Here is a 24,603-nt window from a genome sequence, read left to right on the forward strand (position 1 = left end):
GATTATTTCCATCTCATTTTAAAGGTTTCCAGTGCAGAGTATATTACATAGAAATTCATTTTGTTTAAGTTTTTGAAACAAAAACAAAAAAAATAAAAAATCCCCAAATTAATAAATGGCTCTTTTCTTGTGAAAATCTCACAACACTTTTGTAATTTGTAAATGTTTTTCCACCAGGAGGTGCAAACACCAATGACATTGACCACCTGTACCTGTAATGAAGCTCTGTCAAAGACATGGTTTAATCAGGTTATTGTCAAAATAGAGAGTTTGGCTGTTGTGACACAATCTGTAACCAGACTAAATGGTCGCACCGGGGGACTCACAGCGACTGATGGCGGCGGTCGGCTTCAGAAGTGGATGTGGCTTACACAAGGCGGACGGACTTCAGCCACGTTGTGCCGTGGAATCGACCAAAATCTTTAGTGAGATTGGTTAAAATTGCCGAAATTTGCAGAATTCGCAGGGATTGGCTTAATTTGTTTTAATATTTGCTATCGCAACATGGCGATTTCCTGGAGGCTCTGCATCATGTAATTCATAGGCTTATTACATCCATAGCTAGTCTTCTCTTTATCTGTGAATTTATTACCATTGTTGGTATTTTGCATTTTATTTTTGTATATCTTTAGTCAATTAGACTATTAGTTAGTTTTTCCTATTCTCTTTCATATTTGTTTTGTATATTTCTAGAAGTCCAAACCGATTAGGAAGCAAAATGATAAAAATGCATAATTAATAAGTGAGAGTGGAATTCAATAAGTCATTTTTCTTCCCACTCATCTTTGACAAAAAAATAAATGAAATGAAATAGGAAAACCCACACAGCAAAATATCAAACATAATACCACTAAAAAAAACATGCAAATTAATTAATTTATATTAAAATTCTCCTCAGATATAACACGTAGAGAGACTGAAGATCTCACACACTGTAGAGGTTCCCAAAGTCGGGTACGCAAATTGTCATACGGGGTATATGAATAAAACATTTTAATTGGCAAGTAAAATATGTATATCGAGCAGCAGTCACAAGCCTACATGCATTGCCACAAATTACACATTATCCAATATAAGACTACCCATGGTTACATATTATCATTTTTTTTATTATTATATATTTATATATTATTCTTCAAAAGGATAGATAAAATTCAGAGAAACTTTTTACTGTAGGTCTACATTGTATGTGACATAACATCAGTGGTTCCCAACCTTTTTTGGGTTGTGACCCCATTTTAATATCACACATCCATCCATCCATCATACATCTCCAGAAACTTTTTTCTTTCTTTCTAGTATCGGATTTTGATAATGTTTTGTTGTTGCCAGGATTAGTGCAAAAAGTGACAATATGCACCAGCTCATGGCTGGAGGGGTACGGGACTGAGAAAAGTGCTGTAGAGAAACTAAACCACACCATACAAACGTTACTCCTAAGAAAATAAACTTCTTTCTGTGAGTCCACCATGCTCTCCTTCATGGAGCTGTCCATTATTCATATCATTTATTAATTTAAAGCTGTTTTACTTTTGACATTCATTAAGACAGAAAAAAAAAAATTAAAAAATGAGGGAAATTGTCTTTTTTAGGGGAATAAATTCCATTAACTCCTTCTTCTTCTTCATCCTCATCATCACAGGCTGCCAAGTAGGCTACTATAATTCTATTAATTTCAATGTGAAGCATAAATGTCTTCGATTAGCATATTAATGAGTGATGTACATGAAAGGATCTCCATCAGGTCTGCTGGAACAGCAGCCCTGTGGATTTGCTGCACCACTGCCTGTGACGATCGTGTGTGTGACTAATTCACACCTTAAGCACAGACTCGCTGAGGACCACGGAGTGTCAGGAGAGCCGTGCACGTCTTCTCACTCTGCGTCTGAGCTCAGAAAATGGCTTTTGGTTAAAGGGAGCTTGTGTGAAATTTTGGGTTTTTTCTATAACAGTGTTTCTCAAATAGGGGTACGTGTACCCATGGGCAGACGTAAGCAACTGGTAGCCCTCGATCTAACTTTGTGTGGCCCTCAAAAAAAAAAAAAAAATTTTCAAAAATTGTATGTAATGAAATTAGCCCAACATAATACACAAAATAACTCCCAAAACACACAAATTGACAGCAAAAGGCACAAAGTACACAAAAAACAAAAGAAATACACAAAAGGACAACAAAAACAGACACAACAACCACCTAAACAAACAAACATACTTCCAAAACACACACACAAAAACACACACGATACAGAATATCTCCAAAGCCACAAAAACTGCTAACAAATTTCACAAAATGACAGGAAAATACAGAAAACTACCACAAAAATACAGAAATTGACCCCAAAAATGCAAAAGCAACAACATAAATGCAGAAAATGACAAAAAAAAATACACAAAATGACCAACAATCAATCATTATTCTAAATGCTGACATAAATGTTGATAATGTGGCCCTCGGATCAGATACATTCACATTTTTGTGGTCCCCGTTGTGATAGTGTTGCTCATCCCTGCCCTCGGGGTACGCTATGGCACTACATGGGGTACTTGAGAGAGTGGAAAGGTAAGAAATAAAGTGTCAGTCTTGGCGTGATATGACCGGAAAATATAAAAACTATTGAAATAAATTGATTCAGGAATCACAAAATCAGTGTTTTTCAACCTTGGGGTCTGTATTCCATGTGGGGTCGTCTGCAATTTCTGAAAAATGGAATCAGATTCTTACATTTTTTGAATTATTCTTTCTTTTTTTTAAATTAAAACAACACACAATCTTAAACAACTGTATTTCTATACTTTCACTTTGTGAAATATAAATCTAAACATGTTTCCCTGTACAATAAAACACTTACTTTGCTGTCAACGCTGGATACGAACAAAGAAAAACAAACACAAAGGACAGAACAAAAGAATAAAATAAAAGTATAATAATAATAATAATTATTATAATAATTTTAAAAAGTAATGAAGATATATATGTACAAGGTAGAAAATAAGAAAATATGAAATATAAATGTATTGGAGCTGAAGTTGAAGCGTATTCAGTTCTATCATATGTTGAGGAGTCTGATGGCAGAGTGTTAATTAAACTAAAATGCAGTGAAAGAATAATAAAAAAAAAAAAAATAACGGAGCGGAAACATGAGCAAAAACTAATTCTAGAAAAAAAATGTCTTTGGGTGTCACCAGAAATTTGTGATATGAAAATGTGGTCATGATCCAAAATAGGTTGTTTCTTTCCACTTATTTACAAAATGAGATTCTTTAAAATGCGTGTTACCACTCGTTCATTCTGTCATTATGAGTTATTGATGATTTTAAATAGTTTTCTTCGCAAAATGTTGTAGTCTGACCTAACGCGGTACTTGAAATCGTAAATAAGAGAAAGGGGGTACTTGGCATGACGGAAGCTCCCCTGGCGTGACAGAAGTGCCCCTAACGTGACGAAAGTGCTCCATGCGTGATGGAAGAGCCCCTGACGTGACAGCGGAAGCCCCTGATGTGCCTGAAGTGCTCCTTGTGTGACTGAAGCGCCCCTGACGTTATTTTTCAATGCGCTGTAGCCAGGAAGTGGAGACGGTAAAAAAGAAAGGTAAGTATTGCAAAGTTCTAAATTTGCCACAACAGTGAATATAGTGTCGTCCGTCATGCCAGAGGCTTGTGTCACATCACGGGCTTCGGCTCCGGGGCTGCAGCATGGATGCTACTCGTAATTTGACCTTCGCCCGTCTCCGATGTCCCTCAGACAGCCATGGAAGTCACTTGATTCAGATAACCATATTCCTAAGGCTCAGTGAATGAATTTAGTTCTGTTCAACTAAACGAACCAATTGACTTTGGATCCATTTTGCCGTCCATCATCTCTGCCAGAATACCATCAGTGATCCATTCTCTATTTAAATCAGCCAGGATTATTCAGTGCCAGGATGAATGAATACACCTCATACTTCATTTAGATTAGCCAAAGCTTTATTGTCTGCTTCTGCCCTATGGACTGTATTAGAATAAAAGGCTGTTCCAGTAGTATCATACACTGTTTCTTAAAGCTGCTGGAGATGACATTTTTTTCATCAGATAAAGACAAAATGTCATATTAACATAATACTCATACTAAGTCTTACTTCAAAATGAGTATAGAAGTGTTTTTAATTTATTCTTACTGTGATTTGTCCTGAAAAACTTCCCAACACATTTCTGGTGTTTTCACTGAAAGTCGTGGCAAAACAATGACAGACATTTATTTTTCAATTGAATCTGTTGGAAATTCAGTGTCTGGCAGATGGGGGTGATATGACGTGGAATGCTGGGAACAAACTAGAAGAAAAATTGAATCAAGCCAATAACTATCCTCCTTGTCTGGAAGAGAAACACAAGAAATCACAGTAAGAATGAAGTAAAAACACTTCTATGCATCCATATTAACATATTTCTACACAAGAACATGGATTATCCTTATCTTTGATACATGGATTATGTAAATAGATCCACCGGGTTTCTGTTTATGCTTGACATTCACTTGTCACCACGTGCACTGATCTGATGTTGACATGTTGTTAATAAAAGTGGGCTTACCACTAAACAAAAAAAATAATGTCATTTTGTATGAGGAAAACATTAGGTTTTAACTGTTGGTTTCGGGTTGGACTGTGATGAAAAGATGAGGCTCGATCCGCAATCTAACTGCAAGACTTCTGCGCATGCCTCCATCAGCGTCATTTGACGTCACGTCTGCAGAATTACGCGGGAAATTCGGGCTCAGAATAGCAGAACCAAAATGTGTGTGGTTTTCATTCTTTATGGTTAAGAACGCTTCATCACAACTTTGGCATTAAAAGACTTCAAATGTATGTTTTTTGTTTTTTTTTTTCTGATATCCTGCCCTTTTGCTTCTTTAACCTTTTACATCTTTTTTTCAAGTATATTATCTTCAATTCATTGACCTTTGAGGCATGCGTCTTTATCTGATGAAAATGATCGTTTTCAGCATCTTTAAGTTAAATGCCTATCTCTGCACAGCCAATACAATATGTAGAGGGAGTTTTAATCTCTTTCAAGAGAATAATTAGAGTTTTGTGTCATTTTAGAAGAAATTGGGCCAAAAGATGTGATGCAACAAAATATGTAATTACCCTTTCAAGAATAAAAACACCAACATAAATACAAAATATGTAGTTGGGCAACACTTCGTTTGCATGTTTGTTTTTTTCCTCTAAAAGTATTTGTTCCTAAATGACCCCAACTTAGTACACGACAAACAACCTTTTATGAAGCTCAATGGTGGCACGGATTAGAAGAGGAATTAACGTGACATCTAAATGTAAGATAACCTTGTAAGCACTACCACTCTGATAAGTAATCAGTGTTTTCATTCAAGATGTTTATCAGAGAGTGGCTGCATCGCTGCCTAATGGCGTAGCCGCTAATTCAGAGGGATGATCACAGTGATAAAAGCAGAAAGGGACGCATGAGCAAGGTAAGCTGCTTTGACTATAAATCCAGTCAATACACATCACGTTTACAATCTTAACCACACTGCATACTGTATGTAGAATATCCTCCTTCCGTGTAATTTTCCAATAGCTTGGAGTGCTTTTGTCTTAATGTGAAAATGCAAATGATCCTAGTCACATTCTTGTGAAGTAAACACTTTAGAAAAAGGAGAATCTTGGCAAAGTTTTCTGGACGACTGAATGAAATAACTTAAACCTTGATTAAAATGAGAGAATGAATCACCGGATACAAAAAACGCTTGTTCAGACATGTTGTTTGGATCGTTTTTTTAGGTTTTCAGTAACTTATCTGAAGCCGGAGATTTGAGGTCACTGCAGGATCTGCAGTGGAGGATAAATGGAAACCTCCTTACAAATAAAACATCACTATTTCTATATCCTAGCAATATAGAAACAAACCATTCATTTAAGTTAAATATAGGCACATGTTTATTGCTTGAAACATTAAAGCTGCAAGAAGCAACATTTTTTGTTAGTGATGAAGGTATAGTGTAGGCCTCATGAATCAGTAAATAAATCATTTACTTGTAAAAAAAAAAAAAAAAAAAAACGATGTTAAAGGTCTAAATCGCCACTCAAAAGTGGCAATTTTGATATCCACCGTAAACAGTCTCTTTTTGTCAATTTTAGCAGATTGCATTGTGGGATGTGAAGTCCCGTGAATGGATGCATAGAAATGTTTTTGCTTCATTCATATTAGGAGGACAGTGATTGGCTTGATACCATTTTTGTTCTCGTTTGTTCCCGATATCACTTCACTCTACCAGACTTTCAATACACTACACATCCCACAATGCAATGAGTGAAACTTTTCCAACAATGTCATTAAGAGAGTGTTTACATGTAGAGATCAAAGCAATCTTTTCAGTAACAATTTAAACATTTTACATCTGTTTTTTTGAGCAAATGATAATCGATAAATTGATCTACGAGGCCTCCACTATGGCTGTGTTTAAAATGGCATTTATACTGTCTACTATATACTATGAGTATGGTTAAGAGGATTAGTTAGAATGATGAACGTTCTCACTGAAATATACTTCTACGTTTCCCAAGATGCATTTAGAACCTACACAGACAAAAACCTGAGCAAGAACGTGACCAAGTACAACATCAACATGTGCTCATTTGATCCATAAAACTCACGGAAAACACATTTCATGCTGACATTTTAGAGATTTTCGGAGACCCTCCATTTTGCAACTGACTAAACTTCTGGTTAACTTTAAAACAAGAGCCCTATTTATAAAAGAGTTAAAAAAAAAAAAAAAAAACTGTTGAAAGACAAGAAGAGATGATCTCATTTTGAAAAGAGGATGTTTGATTTTTAGCTCAAAATCGGTCTCAGGATGATTTTATGTTCTGCTCGCAATGCATCATGGGGCGGTTGAGTATGACTGCCCAGCATGCATACTTTGATGTCAGACTTAGTATGAGTAATACGTTTGTATGCCTTTGACAAAACAGCCTATGTCTTTATTCAATAAAAAAATACTTTCCGTCTCCAGCAGCTTTGATTAATTCATTAGTTTGATCTTTATAAACTTTGGACCCATAACGTTGTTGGCAACACACTTTGGGTTCCAAGCCACTGTTTTAGAAAGAATGACTTCTTTCCACTCAACCAACTCAAACAAACCAGTTTAGTTTTGTGACATAGAAGAACCTGAGATGATAAAAGCACATTTAACACCTCTCAGTGTGATGGTAACTACTGAATTACCGACTGGGTAATGTTGCTGAAGAGTTTTTTTTTCATGATCCCAAACTCTGCCCCTCTCTACAAGGGCCTAGTTTGGTTTTTGCCTTTTTTATCTCTTCTTCCTCGCCATCGTTGTCATCCCATTTCTCATCTAAATAAGCGGCGCCGCCCTTGTGGCGAACCGCAGTTCTCCCGCTCCTGAGCTCCCATTTATTGTCTTTTTATGTTTTCTTGGACGGGATGAAACTGAAATGTAATTTTGTTGCTCTGTAACATGTGCAATGACAAATAAACTCAACTCTAACTCTAACAACTCTAACTCTAAGATATTCATACACCAAACAAGACCAGGCTGTGATAACGGTTTGCCAACAGCTCCCACTGAAGAGTTCTATGTTCACTGTTTTTTTTTTTTTTTTTTTTGTAGTGTTTTCTCTGTTTTGTACAAAGTGTGACACATTAAAGCATATTTGAAACATAACAACTGTTTTGCTGCACAGCTGGCATCCATCTGTGCAGCTTTGGCAGCGCTGACACAATCAGTGATTTCACTTCCAGGAGGAAACTGGAAAAAAATTGCGAGGGCAGATATGGATGGACCCGGCCCGAGTGTCTTTGAACCTGGAGTGTATACTCATATACTGCTGTGGAGGAATCCTATCAGTGCAACCCAATGAACAGATAGCATGAAGATTTATCAGAAATGATATAGTGCTGTGAATGAAAAGGGCTGCGGCTTTTTACGTTAGCCATCCATCACCTGTGATGTATCGCAGATAAACTACAAGGCAGCAACAAGCTTGTGCTGAGAGACTGACCTCGTTGATGAAAGCAGAAAAACTCCCCCTTGGTCGTGGCATCACACACAGCTGCCTCCACCATTCAACGCAAAGGGGTGAGAGCTGGTCTCTCTACGGGTGGGTGGGGGTGGGTGGTGGGGACTCATATCAACACCATCACTTGTTTTGGGGGGTGGCGTGTTCGTTCGCTGACAGAAAAGAACAAACACACAATTTGTCTCGGCACAGGCGGGGATGGAGAGTCCCTCTACTGTGCGTCAGCGTTTGAAGGTGAAGTCAAAAGATTATTCTCACATTGATGCATCTTCACCAGCCTGTGCATAACCAGTCTGAGTCACACTGGAGCCAAAAGGACTGCCGAGATGCAATGGAGTGGTAAACATGTGGGCTGAATAGATCTTTCCACTACTTGTGTATGTCTAGGAACAATGACATGAATACACGCTTACATCATCAAGATCATTAAATCCATCAATGATGTCACACGTCTAAGATAAATAAACCAAATGAAAGTAGTTAGCAACATGATTCAGGGAAAACTAGAGGTGAAAGTAACAGATTACAAGTACTCACGGTACTTGTCCTTTTTAAAGAACATTTTTAAATCAGTAGTTGCTATTTTTTACCCATCTCCATTTGTTCTAAGAACCCCAACAACATAGTATTTGAGATTTATTTTCCCAAACTAGTCTGTGTTCTGGAGTTTTAGCCCTCTGAAATGTCACTTTTAGACCGCTCCTAAAAACAGGCTGTTTTTTGGGCCTTCATGCACACTTGCTGCTTCAGCATGGGAAGTAATCTCTCAGCTTTCAGCTGTTTCAAAAACTCACATGAGCTGCTACATCCCTTTCTTCTCACCCTCACCTCCTCTGACAGTAGGCATAGTCCATTTAAGACGATAGTCTATTGTTTCGTCTAACCGCTGCATCGCATTGGGTCACAAACACAAGCGATCATCCCTTAAAGGCGATACAAGATGGTATAACGGCTACCAAAAGTGGAGCTGATTGTGCGCACTGTTCGGTTTATCTATATACTGAAGATAAAGCTATTAACTGTGATTTCAACCTGCATTTGCGATATTTGTTTTACCTGTGAGGTAGTTTGAGAGGGAGGAGCTCACATTGTTATTCGGTAGGAGGAGCAAAGATTGTCAGGAGGAGGAATTTCCGCATTATGAGTCATAAGATGGGAAAAATCCAACTCGCCTGTTTGGAGTTGACTTTTTTTTTAAAATGTGGAAACAAAGGTTTTTGGCAAACTAGTGCGCGAGTAGACCTTAGTGGCTACTGTAATTGAGTTGCTTTTATGGGTACTTTTTTGAGTATACAATATTTCCAAATCAGTAATTTTACTTGTACTTAAACACAAAAAAACCACACTTTGACTAGGACTCAGAAAATAATCAGAAACACCTCCCACCCCCACCATTGACTGTTTTTGCTGCTGGACTCAGGAAAGAGGTTCCGAAGCCTCCGAAGCAGAACCTCCAGGTTCTGTAACAGCTTCTTCCCTCAGGCCATAAGATTTTTGAACAAGAAATAATCCCTTCATTCCCCCTCAAACCTACACAGCCGGATTACCTCACTGGGCTAATATGCTTATCTGTATCGGAATCTTACACATGACTGAAAAAAATAGACAATACAACATGCATCAAAAAACAAAAACAAAAAAACAAAATGTCCAATATATTTATCTGTATAGGAATCCTACACAACTTTACAGTATATCTTACTTTTTAAATACTACTTACCTTATGTGAATAATTTTTTTATCCTGCAATACAAGCAAATGGAAGAAAATTGTGTTCTTATCTGTAATGTAAAGTTCAAGTTTGAATGACAAAAAAGAAAGTCTAAGTCTAAGTACGTTTAAAAAGAAGTAATTTGTAACATTCCCAGGTTTTTGTTTTAAAATGATCAACGGACATTGTGAAACTACAAAAAAATAAATAACCAAACAACTAAATGCATAGCCTCATATCATAGCTGACCAATCAGATTAAATGTGATGCATTGCGCCAAAACAGTATTGAATGCTGGTTATTTTCTCAGTTTTAGAGTAAATAAATGTATCTATACTTAGAGCCTAATATAAATATATATATATATATATATATATTTTTTTTTTTTTTTTTTTTTTTTCTTTTAATTGAATTGATTGTAGTCAACCATGAAAATGGTTGCTCAACCAAGACTATGGCACACAGCGATTGGTCGACCAAAAAAAAAAAAAAAAACGGAGAATGAATGAGCAGGTGTTTTGGCTTTTTGTGGAGCCAATTTGCTATTAAACACAGACCATTAATGATATAAACCTTATTCACGCTTTGACCAGAACCCGACAAAGTAAAAGTCAAACCTACAGGTCCGACAGACATTAGGTATTTATATTCATGCCCGACTCGAAACTGACAATTAAAACCTTTTCTCATACAAATGACATATTTACGTTTGTTCTAGTGGTAAGCCTGATTTTATTAATAAACTGTTGATGTCAACATCAGATCAGCACACAAAGAAACAAAGGCACGTCAAACAATTTTGACAAGTCTAATTAAATCCACCAAAGACGTCACACACAAAGGTACCAAATGGAAGACAGAGGGATAACGTATATCAGAAAAACCAGGTGGATAATGGTGATCTAGCAGAGAACCAAAGCCCGGGTGGACATGGCCTACCTGTCCTGTCAGTGGAACTGGATGTTGAAGAGTCTGACCTTGGACTGCAGCTGTACAACAAAGTGACAGTGACAGGAGACAGTGGTTTGGAGGGTGGAGGAGAACAGTGGACTAACTGATGGCTATTATAGATGAATCATCCACCTACTGCTGTCACAGTGATGACCCAGAGACACTCACAGGAGATCATTCTTAGCCAGGAACATCATGTCAGCCTTATTATTCTGTCCGTACATCTGTGCATGTACCAGCTTCAAAATACAGCCAGCAGTTCTCACAGCCTGCGGTTTCACATTATTTATTTAGTTTCTACCCATCAAAATTACTACAATGCTTCTTGAACCTTGAGCACTCTCAGTTGTATGGAAGCCTTTTTATATAATAGCTACTCTTTGGCTTGAAATTTTTTTTCAGGAGCATCTACTGTAAATGTTCTATTTTTTAACATTAGCACTGGTCCAGAAGACAATAGCTGGGTTTCCATTACCTTTGGAAATGTGCAAAATCTAAATAGCGCACTAAAAACTGAATTTTTTAAAAAAACACTCAAACCCTTTCATGAGGAGGTTTTTCAGATTTTTCGATATTGATATGAGTCGCAAATTTGCCATGGAAACACTTTTTCCACAAATACACGTCACAGAACGTGACATACCTGGTCACATGACCACTTCTCTCAGAGAAAACATGACGCGGTACATGTAGACAGAAGAAGAGACCAAGGACATTTCTTAGCGTTATACTTAAATAATTACTGCCACATTAGACGTGAAATGACAAAGGAATACGGAGTGTTATAGGAGGTTCTGAGCGTCCGTCTTTCCGCAGCGAAGTCTCCTGGGATGAGATTTACGAAGCTCCTAAACAACGTTCAATGGAAACACGTTCAAAGCGCAGATATACTTTGTCAACATTTAGAAATATCGCTTTTATTTTGCAAAAATCTGTAATGGAAACAGCTATTGTTGCTGTCGTCTATTTGTTATAAATACAGTTACCAGTAAATTTACAATAACCGACAACCCAAAGTGGGTCATTTTTTAGATGATTCTATGGTAGAGTTTAATGGACATGGGCTGTGTTTGAAATCACAGAGTATATACTGTCTACCATATACTATAAGTATGGTTAGGAAGATTACGATGATGAGCGTTCCCAGTGAAGTATACCTCCTCGTTTACCAAGATGCATCTGGAACCTACAAGAACAAAAACCTGAATCACACTGAGGCTAAATATCTCTGTTGATTCTCCACCTTTGAAAGTTCTAAAAACATTTTAAGTGAAAAAGTGACCAAGTAGAAAATCAACATGTGATCATTTGATCCATGAAACTCACGAAAACACATTTTTGGAGATCCTCCATTGTGCTACTGACAAAACTTCCTGTTAACTTCAAAACAAAAGTCTTATTTACAAAACTTGAAGCAAGTCTCAGGACGATTATACATTCTGCTCCCAATGCATCATGGGACAGTTGAGTATGACTAGTGTGCCCACCATGCATACTATGTAAAAATGTCCCGATATAGTATACATCCGGTTATTTCTTGCATACTCAATCTTTCCATACTATCTAATGTCCACTACACAGTCATTTTGATGTCAGACTTAGTATGAGTAGTATGAGTAGTATGCGATTTCGAAAACAGCCATGTTCTGAAAGCTCTCACTTGAATCAGACTAAATAACAAATCTGGTTCATCCCTCCGCAAAGCCCCGCCCTCTTCCTTGATATATTCTTTGGCATTAGCGACCCCTAAAAAATAACATAAATCTGATACTAGAATGTCCAAAATCACCACAATACAACCAAGTTTCTTTGCTAAACTCTTGGTTTTGCAACATTTATTAATACATTATCCGTCTAAATTGTAACAAATGGCTGCTACTTATGAGATGAACATAGAATTTAAACAAAAGTTTGAAAAAAAAATTGTAAAATAAACTATTTTTTTAATGTAATGTGCACGTTTCACAACAAAATTCTTTGATTTAGTCTTTGTTGACGATGATGTCACGTCAACACGGACACCGGTCTGTTCACCCATTCTACCATAGAGTAGAAGCTGTGTGTGACCATCTGGAGCTGTATGACACGCCCTTTATAACCGGGACCAGACGAGGAAGAATTTGGCGTGGAGGAGAATCAGTGAGGAGGTGGTAGTAGCAGGTAAAAGTTCTCTCTGTAACACTGAGCTAGCATAGCATTAGCCGCTAATTACACCGGCTTTTTTCACTGGTGGTTTATGTTTATGAGAGGAGAAAAAGGAGCACAGCTCCTCGCTTCAGCAGGCAGTGAAACTCACCGAGTTGGATGTGTTGCTGGTGGGTGAACACAGCATTAGCCAATCAGGACTCAGAACACAATGCAAGTTCATACGCTGTAAAAAAATGCATTCAAAATTGCACTGTAAACAAAAAACCTGCGAAACACGAGGCCACGAAAGGTGAACCGCATTATAGCGAGGGACTACTGTACACTATATAGGCAAGATATTGTGCTGAGTATGAGCCATTAACTTGAATCAAAAGAAACTTTGTTTTATTTTTTCTCAAAATTAAAGTAAAATGTCACATTTTCTAACCATCCCTCGATTTGGTTCCTCCTGTGAGGTGATTAAAGGAAAACCACTAAGTTACAGTAAGTGGACACCTGTTGATAAAACTGTCTCATCTCTTTAGGGATTCCCTACTTGCAGTTGCACTTCCAGGAATTAGGAGGATACTTTGGATTCCATTCTGAAGCAAACCCCTCACCGCCAAAGCTATCACATTATCCACAGACGCCACTATTTTTCCACTAAAACATATTCTTATGATGTGTGTATCATTGTGAGGACAAATCTCCAGGGTCACATCATTATAATAAGATGACTAACAATGAGATGGAATCTACTCAAGACCTCCAAATGCCCTTGGCCGTCTGCATAAAAGAGTTAAAAACAAGGACTGTTTTGGATTAGTTGGTTTTCCTGAGCAGAATTTATGCTCCATTTGACCATTACTGACATCTGAAATCTACTTTGGTGAGTGGAGGGAATCTAACACATCTTATTATTGCAAAGCTGGAACGTTTTGTTTGTGCAGAAAAAAAAAAAAATGCTTTTGGAGGACATTAAGTGGATCTCTTGTTTTTATCCTTGAGTACATTGCTCTTATCCAACCTTCAGCTTTGACTGAGAATGGTAAATACATGGCACGATGCTGAGTGCTGGTCAAAGACTAAAACCTGTACTTTTCAGTAGATAAAGCCTGTTTCTCTGAAAACCCATTTCCTGATTTCTTATAATTAATTTGTGTGTTAACTAAGAGAACAGAGACATACTTTGATCCTTTGTTAGATTATGTTGCTCTGTCTTTACAAAGATTCTGTTGCTTTAGCTACATGCCTGGGTCAACACTCACACACAATACCGACACTGTTTTGAAATGACCCTTTGTGATGAATCGGCAAATCCTGTTTTGCGCCAGCTTCACTCCTTGTTCAGGGTCAAATCCCAGCATATCTGTACTCACCTTTCAGATGTTTTTCTGCTAGAAACCTCCTCCCTTAAACAATGTGCTGACACGCTCTGATGGCTAAAGTCAGATAGTCAAACCCAGATGGTGAAGACACAAACCCTGAGGATAGAAAACCTTTTAAGTGGGGAGTTAAGGTCCCATAGTAGAGCTCATCTTCTCTGCTTCATTGTCTACTACCAAACAGCAAAGTTGTAACTATCGCCCCCCCCCGCGATCACAGATTTTTTTTTTTGGGTCACAACCGTCTTTATTCTCTTTTGGTGAACAAAAGACGTTTACGTCGATATCTTTAACTTTTCCTGGTTTTTTAGAGCAACCAAATGCAACACAAATTGTCATTTTGACTGAAAAAGCTGCTCAATGATCAAAAAATCATGCTGAATGCTTCACTCTAATCAAAAATAATGGGATTTCAAGATGAAGGAACACAGCCTCTAAAGCTGTAAAGAAGTCCCATTTTTTAAAAGTTAATAAACAATTATGTTGCAAAATAATGTGTTTTGTTCATCATAAATCTTCTAAAAAGTACATTTTAAAGATTTTAGGCCACATTTGTAAAAACAGCGGAGGATCCCGTTAAGTTACAGGGAAATGTTGAAAATTTCAAGCTGCATTTAGGATTTATTTTGACAAAATGCAGCTTCAAATGTATATACCGTGTTAATTTGTTTTCATTCTTTATTTGTGAAGCTAAACACACTCTCCAACTTTTGCAGCCAAATTGTTTATCATGAACAAATATTTGTTAGACATTTGTTACTCTTGAAATATATTATTTAGGTTTATTCTCTATGTGACCAGTTTTTATCTATGAAGACCTGTTGCATGATAGCTGCATGCCACCATGACTCAACACCAACATTTTGTTTATACCACATAAAAGCTCAGAAATCACAGTTACAGGGGTTTGCCTGTGGTGTGACTAATAACTGGCCCACATGTCTTGCACCAACCAAACTATTGTATAGAGTACACAAAGCCCAAGAAGATAAAATGTCTACTCCCAATTCTCTGGACATAATAACACTTTTACATGTAAAGCTACAAGCTCGATCGAGGTTTTCTGCTGCCTTCACAGCAGACCGCTCCAGATGCTAAAGGCATTTTTCACTCTGACGCGTCTTCTTTTATAGTGTTTCACTCCACAGTTCAGAGACCATGGGGCGGGGGTATGACCCCCTACTCTCCACCATTTGTTGGTCTTGTGATAAAAGCATGACAGGGGTCTTTATTCCTCATCTGATTCCTGCTCCCAGATCCAGCATGTTTTAGATGTTTCCCTCTCCCAAAACACCTGATTGAAATGACCAGGATCGTTATCAGGCTTCTGCAGAGCTTGATGATGAGTTCATCATTTGAATCAGGTGTGTCGGAAGAGGGAAACATCTAAAACATGCTGGATAGTGGCTCTTGAGGACCAGGATTGGCCACCCCTGTCCTATGACTTTGACTCCTTTTTACCATGTGTGTCTAAGCATTTACGGGTCTATTCTCCAGTCTGGACTTAATCGCTTTTTTGCGCACCTGCAGTTACACACCTCTTTCCTGCTCGTATTCACCGGTCTGGGTCCTCGACACTCCCAACACGCGTAAGTAGACCAAAATCTTATCGTGTGTGAACGAAGGCGGTCTGAAGCGAAGGAGGCGAACTGGGGCATGACGTCATTTCCCAACGCTTGTAAATGTCAGTGAAATCCGTGAAAATTATAAAGTCCACTTTTAATTTGAAACGCCTTCATTGATAAACAATGCAACAGGTTGATTTGATCAGATTATTGATCAGATTATTGCACTGTGAGAGAATCGGCCGCATTGTTCTGTCCGAGTCACAGTTAAAATATCTCCTTTTTCCCCCTGATCCTAACGACAAATTAACATTTGCTTTGTTTGGAAAGCTTGATTACTTTAACTTTTGCATCCCTGCATTCAGAAATGATCAGCGCATCATCATCATCTGTCACCAATATGGTACCTGCTCTAAAGCATGACAGTGTGTGATGCGCTGCAGGTTTGAACCAATGACCTCGCAGAGCATCCTGAAATGTTTGAAGTGAAACAAAACCATTTGCTTCCTACATAATACACAGTTTTAAATATACATAGTTTAATGCCTAATGGAGCTGACGTGATTGAGTTCGAGATGAGCCTCATTTAAATATGTGTGGGAACTGTTTCTATCCATCCTCTCGTTCGCATTTCACCAACCTCCGCATATGACAGCTTGTTCCATTATTATGTACTCTGTAGTGGATCAAACTCTGGCTTTACGTTGGACATAGTATGAAAATAGTTGGACATCGCTGTGGCAACGTGGACAGAAGTCTGACGTCTGCCAGAGTTTTAATTTAATCGAGCAGCAGATGCAGAACTCGGGTGATCACAGCTGCTGCTCCACGACGCACGAGTCCGTGTGGCTTCAAATGTAACTAAGTCCATATTTCTAGTGCAATTTAATGTTTCACCTTATCGGGGCGTTGCACTTATTTCAGGTTCAGAAGTGAGAGAATGCGCGCAAGGCTAGATTTGAATGGGAACGCCCGCATTTCAGGGTTGCTCTTCCCACAGTGCGTAACTGTGATGAAGGCATGCAGCGGCTGACTTAAGTACAGTGGGAGAATAGCGCCGCTGTGCAGCTTTTTGGACTTACGCACATGGGAGAATAGAACCTGTACTCACCAACACAAAGTCCCCTTAAAAAGTGATCCTTTAACTACTAAAGCATTTTACATATATGCTAACATTCTACCAATATTTAACCTTAGCTCCTGAAATCAGTGTCAATAATCTGACACCAGGTAGAATAAAACCTTTCACTCTTCATTGGAAATCATATTGTGAGTATTTCATATCGTGAGCCCTATATGGCATTTCATATTGTGTCGTGAGTTGAGTATTTCACTACACTCCTACTTGTGATTATAACTAGAATAAATCACATTGAAATAGACCTAATCTTGTCAGCTGTCCTGGAGTTGTTGAATCAAAAAAACTTTACACTCAATACATTTATGATGTTTGACCTAAAAGACCTAGCGTTCTCTGCCAGTCATGAGAATACCCGACTTAGTGGTCCAATTGTTTTGTGATAGTAATGGAAGAAAGTTGATGATGAAGTGCATGACTCTGCAACATCAAAGTTGAGTTCCCAGCATGCATCAGAGAAATATGTTAACTCGGTGGTTCTAGGAAGAGGTGGGTGTTTGAAGGACGTTACAAATGCATATCCAACTGCTCGGGACGACTGAATCATTTATTACACCTACCACTACTTAAGCTGTCGGAGCAGCGATAGGTTTGGCACCGTGTTGTGCACAGTTAATTTATCAGTGATGAGCTGGCTCGTACACTTGTCTCCACACCTACCCAATGAATCGTCCTCTGACATTAGATATGTTCAAACTTCCAGCCTTCATCTTATCCGGATAGGAGGAAGATTTGAGAGATCGGGAACGTTTTCTGGATTTATGAGCACTGGTGGGAAATTGTCATTCCTTATAATGTCCCACTGCTAATTAGGTGGTTATTGGTTCTTGGTGAAGACATTGCAAAGGCTACACTTTGGCCGGGCAAGGCATTCATTTGTCAAATAGTGTGTCAAACACATATTACTGCTTGAAATTCATTTATTCTGATGAGCAGCGGTGAAGTCCTTTGGCACCTGCATGGAAAAACACTTTGCTTTGATTTCTGGAAAAAGTCATAAACTGGGTTTACGCTCTTTTTCATGTACCAGTGCAATAGAGAGAATTAATTATTTCCAGAAAGGAGACTTTTGAAGTATCATAAACCAGCAGGCAGAACAAAGGGAACACAACGAGTGAGCGGACACCAAAGGGGCTTTATTTTTTTCTCATCTTTGTTATAGCACAAACCAGAGAAACTGATGAGCTTTTCTCATCAACACACATTTCAAAAAGCCTGTTTTCCTTTTTATTCCCTCTACAAAACAGTCTTTTATGGTGAATTTAATTTCTTTTATTTTCAACGATGTAATTAAATCATTATCACAGAGGACAATCACGAAATTTCTATATACTGTAAATACCACTAGTTGTAAATGTCCTGTTGTCAATTGAGTTGTTGTTGGTTTGATTCAGTTAACGTGAAATCATGTTCTGCTATTTGAAGATGTGTGTCTCTGCATTTATTTATTTGCTTTGAATTCATGTTAAACTTTTAATGTTGTGAAACTGAGCAAATGCTTATTTTTGGTGTCAGTTTTACTTGTTTTCTGCAGAACTATATATGAATAAAACTCCTGCAATATCATAACATTGATTCCAGCAAGAGCTGTTTGGTTTAAACCAGATATAAGCAACTGGCGGCCTGGGGGCCAAATGTGGCCCTCGGTCTAATTTTGTGCAGCCCCATAACAAATCCCCAAAAATTGTATTTCAAAAAGAAAGAAGAAGAAATATAAAGTCCAACATAATATGCACAAAGTACACAAATAAATCCTAAAATACACAAAATGACAACAAAGACAGACACAACAACCACCTAAACAAACAAATGACTACGAAAACACAAAAAAACAACACATTACAGAATAGCTTCAAAGTCACACAAACTGTCAACAAAGTTACACAAAATGACAGGGAAATACAGAAAACAACAACAAAACCACAGAAAGTGACCCCAAAAACTCACAAATTGAAAACATAAATGCTGAAATTGACAAAAGAATACACAAAATTACAACAAGAACGCAAAAAAAAAGCCAAAAACACACAAAATGACTAAAAACTGATGAAACAACCAAACCACAGACAATGACAAAAAAAGACAAACCCCTCCCCCCTATATTAATGCTATGATTGGTCACATTTTTGTAACCCCCGCTGTGATAGTAACTATCTCTGGTTTTAAACAGTATAGAAAACTTGATATAAAACACCATGTTTTTATAACTTTTGTAATAAGAATACAATGCAAAATACCAACAAGTCCTTATAGGCCTATTATATCTATTCAGCTAGTCTTGTCTTTATCTGTGAATGTAATACTAATGTTAATATTCTGCATTTTATTCTAGTATATCTTACTGTTTATTAGTGATTTGTTTTTGTTTTTTGGATATTTTTATCCAAACAGACTAGGAAGCAATAATGATAGAATTATATAATTAAGAAATGGGGGTGGAATTCAATAAGTCTTTTTTCTTACCACTCCTTTTAACATATTATTGCAATTATTAGTGTATATTTTATTTTGAACATTTTTGATTGTTTTCTCTGTTGGGGTTTCCTTGTACACAAAGATAATTTTTTTTTTTGTACCTTTCTGTTTTTCTTTCTTGTCCCTGCTCGATACAAGCACATAAATAAAAATGAAAAAAATAAACTTTATTTAAAAATCTTTCATATTTTAGCTTTAGAATGAACAGAGCAAAGGCATCATTTAACTGTACACTACCTCATTATGCATGAGAAAATCATATGTTCACATAAATGTAAAAAATGTATGCCATTAAAAAGTAGGAAAACATCTTTTTTTTTTTCAATTTTGATTAAAAACTTTCCAAAGTTTTACTCCAAAAGCATAAATAGTTTTTTTTTTTTTTTTTTTTTTTCTGGCATCATTAACATTCCCTTTTCCCTTAAACTGCCGACGCCCATTGGCCTTGCGTAAAGGACTGAGTTTACTATGTGTTACTATGGTTTATCACAAACTGCAAACCTTTGATAACCACTGTGAACTCTACTGCTAACACTGTTATCTACAACACCATTACTGGACTTTTTCTTTCTTATTTTCTAACTTGTATTTAGCAGAAACATGGTGGTGAACCTTCTTAATCAATGTGGAGGTTTAGAATGTTGGAATATTTGTTACCAAAGAGTTAAAGTAATAAGGCCAATTACTTCTGTTTTTACATTATCTATGAAAAACAAAGCAAAAAGGCTTTTCTGGTGCCACCAAGGAGACATTAATTGCACCCCAGGAGCGAAAGGATGAATGTCTGGGTGATCGTCCACACAAATGAGCTTTGGTTCACAATTGATTTTAAAGATAAAGGTGGAGGAGATGCTGAGCACAGTTGGTTTGAGGACAGGTGATAATGAATATCTCAGACTGAATAGACGCCTCCTAGCTGCACAGAGCATCTCTGCTTTCATCTTTTATTATCCATGCATTGATTTGCTACTATTTCACATGAATGCATTCGTACCTTCTCTCTCCTGTCCTCGTTGGTTTGGGTTTTTTTCACCTCAAACAGCATCACCCAAACCTGTTTGTTTGTGGCTTTCTGTAAAACTGTTTGTTAAATGTCATTCCGCCTTGAGAAAAGTACTTCACAACCTAATGTCGGATATCTAAAACAAACAATATAGATATATATAAGTGAGTGGTTGTTAGGAAGTGGGACCTAAGAAGGTGGTAGGAGGCAGACGAGGGAGACTTGATCCAGATGTAAAAAGATGTGTATTTTCACTAAGTTCTACATGTAATGTATCCAACATGTGGACCAGTGTTAATCTTTTTTTTTGCCATCAAGCGTACACAGCTACACCGACATCCATCCTCCCAACAATCACAGACCAACTGCTGAAATTAACTCCTATAGTCAATCAAAGCAGCTCCGTCATCACAGGTAGCTCCAAGTACCTCCCCCAAAAATCATGTAAGTTACCAATTCATTCCCAACAAACATTTCATACTTAAATGCTACTGAAGTGCCAAATAATACAGTTCCTCTCTAAAACCATGCTTATTTGAATAACTTTTATCATTTAAACATAGGGTAATTTTACCTCTCACCCCTCCTACTTGGTCTCACCTAGTGACATCACCAGTGACATCACTGGAGATGTCACCCAGGGTGTAAATACAGGAAATGATAGGCTCCGCCCTCCTATAGTCCCTGGGACACATGGTGGGCAAGGTAAATGACAAACAACACAGTGACATGAGTGAATGAACTAATACTCAGCAATAATTTTAGCAATGCTAAATTAGTACAAGTTATAAAATTGATGGGACAAATTGTGTGTTCTCACCCACTTTGTCACAGAGGTGTTGAAGATATATTTAACAAGAGTTTTGACCAAAGAGTACTGCTTTATTCTACTCAAGTAGAAGTACTGTTACTTGATTTACATTGTATTCAAGTACAAGTAAGTCACACATGAAATACTAAAGTACAAGTGAGAAGTAGCTCAATTAAATAGTACTTAAGATAAAAGTTACTAGTTACTTTCACCCTCCCATGTTTATTGTTGGTCATAAATCTTGGTACTGTTCACTTGCATACAGTAAATATCTCATGTATAAACTTAAAAATGAAGAGACCAAATCTTGCACAATTGGAACTTAATTTATTTTCCACAAAAGCATCTGTATAAAATAAAAGGTTTGTCAAAATTGACATTTTTTTTTTTTTTTTTTTTTGGAAAAATAGCTCCAATATACTGTATTTCAATTCAAAATAAATAAAAATCTCAGGCTTTAAGTGTAGCTTCATTTATGAACTCCAAAACCTTGCCTTTTTTTAAATCACAAAAAAATTATAATTTACTCTGTAACAGTCGAGTATAGAAATGTAATGAATTACTTTACTTCATTTAAAATGTACTTGAGTAGAAGAAAAATTAAAAATGTACAAGTACCAATAAATACAACTCAACAGTAATGAGCATTTGAGTTGTTAGATATCCTTAATGGTGCATCAAATGGACATGGATGGAAAAAGATGACATAGCTTTGCCTTGATGGAATGACCTTTGAGATATCTACAATGTTCATTTTGAGTAGGTGGAATTGATTTGCAGAAATCTCAAACCAATATCTAGGATCACTATTGGATGCCAGCCTCACGTGCAAACATAGCAGGATTAGCATACACGCTTTATTTCCTGATGTGGGAACTTGACTCTTTCATGTTTTAAAGGTTGCACATTACTGGTGAGGCAAACAATCAGAAGAAGAAGAAGAAAAAAGACAGAAAATGGTTTGGAACCAGGGAAGTCAAACCAAAACGTTTCATTTATTTCTTCCTTCCAACATTTAAAATTGACACTGACAAATAACCTAAAACAAAGGTTTTATAGCTAACAGCTAGCTAGCTAGTTTTAGCCTCAAACATCTCATCTGTTAACATCTTTAAAGAGTAACTAAACCCCAAAACCACTTGAAAATAAATGTATTTGGGTATGAAGTAGTGCTGTTGATTGATCCTGGTCCAACTCTCAACATTTTAGTCAAAGTATAATAATTTGCTGTACTTTGTTGTGGATTGAAACCTGGCTTTTACAACTACATTTTGCTTTTGGCTGAGAACGAGATTCTGTGACGTCGTTGGGCTGTTTTCCCACACAAACAAGCCCCGCCCCTCCTATAAAAACTATCACCTGTGGACTGTTCAATCTGTGGAGAGTGGGTTGGACTGAGAGAATTATGAATAGAGCTATAGTGACTATTAAGTTCAATTCAACTTTATTTATATAGCGCAAATGACAACAAAGTCATCTCAAAGCACTTAACAAAATATAAAGTCCGTAGTAAAAAGGTCCACATGACCATTGAGTGACAGTGGGAAGAAAAAAACTCCCTCTTTTTCATAGGAAAAAATCTCCAGCAGAACCAGGTTCTCTCGGTGGCAGTCATCTACTTCCACTGGTTGGGGTTCGTGAACAGAAGGACCAACAGAATAGGGTAGAAGGATAGACCATCAGAGTGTTCCAGACTAGTTGAGCCGTGAACCATTGATTAGGAACCACCAGCTCCAGCATCAAGACACCTGAAACAGAAAAGAGAGCGAGGAGAAGCCACAGACTGCAGGAAAACATGATACGCTTTAGTACACTCGTTCCTAGTGGTTAGGTTAACATTAAACGTTTTGCGGCATCCTCCATGCTCTGAAATGCTACCACTACAGACTAGGTTGATATATGAGGTGGACATCAGTGTAAATGGTGTGAGCAGTGTGATGGGTTATGCAACGAGGTACAGAAGTGGGGGGTTGTCTAACCCGGCAACTGTGTGGGTTGTGGTAATGGAAACTGTATTTAGTAGCTAGTTAGCATAGCATAGATTGTTCTTTCACAATTTTATAGTATAGACTGGGGGTGTCTTAATTGCTCCTGGAGCCCCGCCCATAATCAAGGGCTTTTTGAAATTTCCCTCTAGTGGCAGGTCAGCCAAAACCAGGGCGTTTAGCTACACGTTATCTACTTTTCAAGTTTTATACAAGGCAATACATTTCATTAAGCTGTATCAGTCTTGCTGCATCAGCGTTGAGCTTACCTAAGATGCCGTTTGTGTTACTATATTTTGAATAACTGTTTTCCACAGCTTTCAAGAGTCTTTAAAAAGGGGAAAAAAACCAAGCTTCTGCCAATCGTGGGTGCTGCTGTTTTATCCCTGCTACTTACAAGGGATTTGGGTGACGTAGGCTCTCTTTAGAAAACTGTGATTGACAGCCATGTTAAATTACTGGATGTTTCCTGAGCTGGCTCTTTACTTCCTGTGTGCGTGTGCGTGCGTGCTTGCGTGCGTGTGCACAGACTATGGTTCTCTAGACATTCTCGAATGTATTAGTCCCAAAACACCCTTGTGATATTTGATGCAGAACAAAAACTACAGTTACTAATACTGAGATAAATAATAAACATACAACTCCAGCTGCTTTCCCTTAAAATGACATGCAAAGATGGAGACATAAATATTTGAACTAGGCATTGGATAATGACAAGAACTTCTGTTGGTTTCTGTTTGTTTTTGGCACTTGAGAGTTGTTACACGTATGATATTAAAATAATGGTTTTTATTTCTGTATTGTGCAATGTTTTTTTTTTCCCGTAGGCCCTAACACTACTGTATATTGCTTTGGTTTGAACACTCACACAACTGTGCACTGTTTTCACACGACCTGAAGGTCAGCGAGTGAGCAGAGCAGAGTTGGTCTGCTCTGTGATATATGGCGAGATCCCATTTGTTCCAGATACCTCTTTAAAAGGAAGGAGGGCCCAGCCATGAAGATAATTGTGCTTGTTTTTATGTTTGTTTTCTAACTTTTGAACAGATAGACACAAACATAGAGAGACATACAGTAGGATTATTCTGCTAGGCACCGATGTGTGTGTTTTACTTGTGTATGTAACTAGAATAAACCACATTAGAATAGTACTACTCTTGTCATATGCCCTCGGAACTATTGTGTAAATTACTAATAATCTAGTAATTATTATTTGTTTTGCGCTCTCCTCTCTCAATTTTATTGTATCTGTATATATATATATATATATATATATATATATATATATATATATATATATATATATAGAGTTCCTTTCCTCCACATATTTGACTATTTTTTACTTGTTTTTGTCTTCTCTTCTCACCCTCTAATAACACAATACCATTATTATAATGATTATAATAT

Source organism: Gouania willdenowi, chromosome 4 (genome assembly GCF_900634775.1).
Source record: "Gouania willdenowi chromosome 4, fGouWil2.1, whole genome shotgun sequence".
Classification (NCBI taxonomy): Eukaryota; Metazoa; Chordata; class Actinopteri; order Blenniiformes; family Gobiesocidae; genus Gouania; species Gouania willdenowi.